Source organism: Macrobrachium nipponense, chromosome 8, assembly GCF_015104395.2.
Source record: "Macrobrachium nipponense isolate FS-2020 chromosome 8, ASM1510439v2, whole genome shotgun sequence".
Lineage (NCBI taxonomy): Eukaryota > Metazoa > Arthropoda > Malacostraca > Decapoda > Palaemonidae > Macrobrachium > Macrobrachium nipponense.
This window is the reverse complement of record NC_087203.1, coordinates 46,609,390-46,616,279: the sequence shown is the minus strand read 5'-3', so window position 1 is coordinate 46,616,279 and position 6,890 is coordinate 46,609,390.

The window sequence follows — 6,890 nt, the reverse complement described above, 5'->3', positions numbered from 1 at the left end:
GTCTTCAAGGAAATTTAGAAAGCAGGAACTATGTCGCGAGTCTTTCTTTAGACTAAACGAAGTCAGTTTAACAGAAGATATCCGGTGCTTCCAAGAGCAGCCCAAACACCTTGTTTTATGCCCTGGTTACCCAAGGGGACTTGCTTACGCCCTTCCTGTCAAAACCTAGAAGAGACAGGACGCCTGCTTTTTCAGCCAATATTCCTCACACCTTTTCAGTGGGGGTATTTTTCAGGTGGTGAAGTATATAATAACTTCTTTATATTAGTATGCATGTCATTGGTAGTACTACCTTTTCGGAAAACTCTCTTGCATGTTCAAATAATTTCGAATGATCTTATTTTTGCAAATATTTTGCACTATTATCATTATTTATCATTATGTCAGTGATGGGTTGATTTCGATTCTAAGGACCAAAAAAAGAAAAAAGAAATTCAACAGTAATATTTATAGCTGAATTGAAACTAACCTTTATAACCTGACTGGTGAGAGGTTTGGTGAAGTCACCCTAGTTTTAACTAAAAATTTTAACTAAAAAAAGAGAAGGACGTAAGGAGATATTTACTGAATAAAAACTAGATCAGAAAATTACTCTATTAGAATCTCACCTTTCAGGAGTCATCGGCTGATAATAGTACACTCAACAGATTACACATCCCTTTTAAAATACATACCATCAGTTCACTCAGACACTGTTCATAAGATCCCTAGTAAAAGTCTTCTTAGGGAGGTTCATAATGGACTTAACCAGCCAATCTTGTATCCACTCCCAGGCTATAAAGTTATAAAAATCCATGTTCTGTATTTCACTCTGGTAGTACTTGGCCATCTGCCCGAAAGCCATCAATACTTGTTCAAGCAAACTAAGTTTTTTTTAGCATTTTTATTATCCCAAGGTGTCATAGAGCTTATCACCTGTTCACACAGCAGAGAGGAAGCGCATTCTTAGGACGCTAAAGAATGAAGCATCTTGAAACCTCAGTGAAATTGTTATAAAATGAAATCAATTTCCCTTGGGTAGTTTCATACTGTATGTTGAAATGGATATAAGCTATAGTAGATTCACATCACCCGTGCATCTGATGTCTAGGCCAGTCCCTTACGACGCTCCTGATTGGCTGTTGATAAGCTAATCACAGGGCTGGAAACTCTCAGCCTCTCGAGAGAGTTCACACTAGGATGTGTGTTCCACCTCTCCTGAGGGATACTTTTGAAAGATGTATCCCTAAGGAGAGCTGGAACATACATCCTGCCTATGTGAACTCTCGAGAGAGGCTGAGATTTTCCAGCCCTGTGATTAGCTTATCAACAGCCAATCAGGAACGTCACAAGGGACTGGCCTAGACATCAGATGCACGAGTTATATGAATCTACTATAGTAAGACTACTTGGCACTGCTTGGTCACCTAATGACTATATGACGGGTCTCTGCACATCCTTAAGGTGCGTCCACACGGTCGAACAATGTCCGACGGACAAACATTGTTACCAATTAACAATTGTCTGCCGGTCTTGGCCTTGTGAACAGAGTAAAAACAGTGGCATACAACCTTATCTGGTAACACTGTTTGTTACCAGATCTACTTCCATAGTTTCAGCGCTTATGACGTCATCCTGCTTCGCCTATGATATGGAAACAATGTTTGTTCGTCGGACATTGTTCGATCGTGTGGACGCACCTTTAGGTTCAAGGATTTATGAGTAGTACTGTGCATAGGTTGCTTCATGATCACTAGTCACAAAATGAATAATATGACTATCCCAAAAATGTATATATATATATATATATATATATATATATATATATATATATATATATATATATATATTATATATACACACACATATATACATATATATATATATATATATATATATATATATACCATATATATATATATATATATATATATAGATATATAAATATATAAATATTATTATTTTTATATTATTATATATTGGTACTTTTCAAAATGCATATTTCCCTCTTTGACTGTATAAAATATTGTATATGAGATTTTGGCAACATTTTTCAGATTCCTAGATAGCTTAGAGATAGGATGTTTAAAATGTGTGTTCAGATTTCGCATAACATAATATAAAAAGAATATATAACGTAGAATGTAGAAAGAGAGAGATTTTCTTTGTCCATTCGAAACTACGATTGTTTCCCTATTATGTCAGCACTGTGAGATTAGAGGAACTCCGAGATCTCCGTTTGCTTTCTTAATCTGTCAACACGTTTGATAAGAGAGCTCGAATCTTCATGTTGTTATAAAAAAACATGTCAATCTTAGTTATCGCTCAACCTCCGTTTTGATCGGGTACGTGTCTGTTGAGCAGAATCGTCTTGTATGCGTTTGTCTTTGTCATAGCCACGTGCAGATTACACATTTTGTATGTAAATTTCCATAAGATTTGGAAGTTTCTGGAAGCATTATTGCCCAAAACGTTTTGTGTCTCCCCTGTCCAGCTTCCGTAAGGGAGAAGTTTTTCATTCAGGCTTAAAGATTCAAACCGTTCACATCTTTCGCTCTCTCTCTCTCCATCGCATAGCACTTTTGATTTTAAAAGTAACGTAACGATTTCCTACTTATTTGAATGGTCACTCGTAATTTGTAAATTTCAGATTTGATATTTCTTAAGAGTTTATTTAGTAGTATTTAGTGTTTTTTGTGGAATCTGAACAAACGTTGTTGTAACGGTGCCTGGTTTTTTGAGTGCGAAACGAGCTGCAGCAAGAAAGAAAGAAATTGGTATACCAAAAAGGTAAAGTGTGTTATATTTTTATTAGTTGCAACTAATAACTGATAAGAACAGTGGTTAGGTAACAACTAATAACTGAACGGAACAGTGGTTTGGTAAAAACTAAATAACTGATGGTTACAGTGGTTTGAGAGAAACTATTTACGTTTTTACACATTGCAAATTTTTGTGTTTTGTGTTTGTTTCATTTTTGTGCATTTGTTCATTTTCTTATTGAAGTGTGCCTTTTTATTTTATATTCTGTGTGATTAATACTTTTGATACTGTCCACATTTTCTGTATTTTCATTTACATTCGCAATTTAATTGACTTAGTTATTATTATTAATTAGTCGTTGCACATTTAATTAAATTTAACACTTGTGAATTAATTTGCATTTACTTAGAATTCTTTTCAATTTTTATTTTTGTTTAGCACTTGTGAATTAATTTCTAATTTTCAATTATTGCCTAACACTTTTGAATTTCAATTGAATTAATTTTCTTGAATTTTGTGATAAATTAATTTTGATTTAATTTTACTTAATTGGTTCCAGAATTAATTAAACTCTACTTTGTTTTTCAAGTAACAGTAATTTTCCCCCTGATATTGTTGAATTTCACTTATATTCAAATTTTGAGTTTAATAATAAATTTTTGTATTTAAAATTTTTATAAGTGTTTTCATTTTTATACCAGTATATTTGCATTTGATTATATTGATGTTAGGTAGAAACATGGAGTGGTAATTGATCTGTTTTCCTTCATTAACTTGAAGTGACTTAGAACCAGGGAAGTACTTAGACTTCTGAAATCAGGGAAATACTTAGACTTTTAAAGTTGTTGATGGAGTGATGCCCTTTGATTAATACAATTACTTAACAAGGATTACCTCACACTGTTTTGATGAACTTAGTTTTTGATTTTTTCTGCAATAACTGGTAATTTGTTAAGGATCACTGTTGCCTTTAGAGTATTCAGTCGTTTATACCTGGTGATGAAGGGTTCAGGTGTCTGGTTTTTGTGAGGTATCAATTAATGAATGGTAAGTGTAGTAACCAGATACTTGGCACTTTGTCACAAGTAATTAATGGTGCCCAGACCCGGGAAAACAGATTTCATTATCACTCTAGTATATACTGGTAGTGTTAGGGATATATTTTGTTAGGAGAGGGACCATATAATTTTGTTTTGCATTTATTGTATTGAATTGTAAGTTTGATAACTTAGAGGAAAAGGCTGGCAGTTTCAAGGTTCAGGAATTTTTAGCAGCCCTTTCCATCCAAGTTTTTATCTGGAAACCACCTCGACCTAAGGCTACAGTGGAGCGCTTTAGCAGTGGCATGTGGTGGTTATGTGTCTACTAGTATGGTAAAGGCACAAATAAGATGGTATTGCTATGGAATCATTGATAAACTCTGGTAGTATAACTGATGAGATGAGTTAGAATTGGCCAAGAGTTGTTGAATGTAGCACGCTGATCTCTATAAATAAGCAAGCAGAAGGAAAAAAAAAAGAAAGAAAACAAAAGAAAGAGAAAAGTGATGAAGAGTTAGAGCTTAGAACGCATTGAAGCACAAGAGAATTTGATTAAGCTAAATATGCATGCTGAAAGAGGAAGAATAGACAGGGAAAAACAAGAAGAAGAGAAAGAGAAGAAGAAAAAGCAGCAGAAGAGAAAGAGAAAGGATAAAAGAGGAAAGGAAAGGAAAAATAGTAGGAAAGAGAAAATTGCAAGACATGAAAGGGAAATGGAATTGATAAGAGCTAGATCCACATTACCTGTAACACCATCTAACCCTAACCAAGGTAATCAAGACCCTGTATTTGATGTAGTGAGAGTACGGAAGTTAATCCCTAAGTTTACTGAAGAAGCTCCAGATGAGTTTTTTGATCACTTTGAGAAAGTGGCTTCAGGAATGGGATGGCCAGTGGATAAATGGTCAGTTTTGCTACAAAGTGTCTTGATTGGTAAAGGGAGAAGTGCTTATCTAGCCTTACCAGCTGATCAGTGTAAAGACTACAAGGTACTTGAACGCAGTGTGCTACAAGTTTACCAGATGACCCCAGAGTACTACAATGAAAGATTCAGAAATTTAAGAAAAGATGAGAAGGGAACATTCTTAGATTATGCGTACAAAGTGAAAAGGTGTTTCAAACGTTGGTTAGAAACTGCTAAAGTTAAAACTTTTGATGAGTTAGAAGAATTGCTTGTCCTTGAACAGTATCTTAAAGGAATTCCTGAACATATAGCCTATTTAGAGAGAGAGAGGTGAGACAAACTTGACCAAAGTCTGCTCTACACTGAGTGAAGATTACAATATAATCAGTAGTAAACGTAATTACAATGTCAAGTACCAGAGTCAACAACGCCCAGGTTTTAAGTCTTATCCAAATAACAGGAACAAATTTAATGGAAAACCTACAAGTGATACTACCAAGAGTACACAAGGTAATACACCTCAGCAAGCTAATGTGAAATCCTCATCCAGTTTTTCAAGACAATTACAGAAACCTAATGTTGTTTCTTTCAAGTGTGGAAGAGTAGGACACTGCAGTCAAGAGTGTTACCGGAATCAACAGCAGTCAAAGCCAGTTGGTCAAGTTGTGAAAGGTGACCAGGTGAAACACTACGAAAGAGCAGTGGGAAGAATCAGACTCCAGAGAAGAATGAGACTAAACAAGTTGAATGTTTAGCAACCAGTGGAAATGTTACCTCAAGCAGTGAGTGGCTTAGCAGTGTGGAGGCTTTTAAGCCATATACCTATGAGGGTATGCTGTCAACTCAAGGTGGAAGTGTGCAGGTACCAGTCAAGATATTACGTGATACAGGGAGTAACCATAGTGTAGTAGTACGTGGTTCTCACCCTCAGTTGGAGAAGTCTCACAGGAGATTCAGTTATTTTGAAGGGTATAGGAGGAGAGGAAGTAACTCCTATATACTGCTTACACCTGTCATGTGAATTGGTGACAGGGAATGTTGATTTTGCTGTAAAGGACTGACTGGCTGTGGAAGGTGTACATGTTCTGTTGGGGAATGAAGTTGGTGGTGTGCCATTTATTCCTTGTCCTGTAGTGACAGACAAACCATTGAGGATTAGTCCTACAGTAGAGTTGGAGAAGAATAACCCCCACCTGTTTCCTAGTTGTGTAACTACCAGAAGTATGAAGAGGACTACGACTGTTGGTGAAGAAACTGAGGATTTAAACACCCAAGAAGGATCAAGTGAAGGATCTTTGTGCTTAGAAGAATTGTTCCAGGGAAGTGATGTTTCCCATAGTGCTGACCAAGAAGAGATTTCCCAAGAAGATGAAGAAGACAACAATGACGAAAAAGAAGAACCTGATGTTCCTGAAGAGACTCCGAGCAGTCAAAGTGTTCCTGAAGACAGTAGTGAAACTACAGTAGCTGAGTTAGCAGATATTGAGAATTCAACCCTTGAAGTTGGTCAAGTGACAAGAGAGAAGCTAATGGACTTGCAGAAGAAGGATGCATTGTTAACTGATTTGTTCTTCAGAGTTGTTGATCGAGAAGAGATGCAACAAACTCCTACCTGTTATTATCTGAAGGAAGGTTTGCTGATGAGGAAGTATCGACCTACAGATATACCAGAGATGCTGTATGGGCGAATATCATCAAATTTTGATTCCATAATCCATTGAGAAAGCAAGTGGTTGCAGTAGCTCATGAGTCTGGACATATGGGAATCAGGAAGACTGTGGAGAAGATCATGAAATATTTTTTCTGGCCTGGACTTCACAAAGATGTTAGCAGGTTTTGTCGTGAGTGTCATACCTGCCAGATAGGTGGAAAACCGAATGAAACCATCAAGAAAGCCCCCCTACAACCTATAGAAGTTAGAGGAGAACCCTTTAACAAAGTGATTATAGACATGGTTGGACCGCTGCCGAAGACAAAAGAAGGGAATGAGTATTTGTTTAACATTAATGTGTCCTGTGACAAGATATCCAGAAGCAATCCCTGTTAGAAACATATCTGCCAAGATAGTTGCTGAAAAAAAAACTTGTGGAGTTTTTTTCTCAAAGTTAGTATACAGAGGTAGTACAAAGTGACAGAGGAACAAACTTTACTTCAAACGTTATTCCAGGATGTGATGAATTTTTAATTTTGTAAGGAGTGAAACA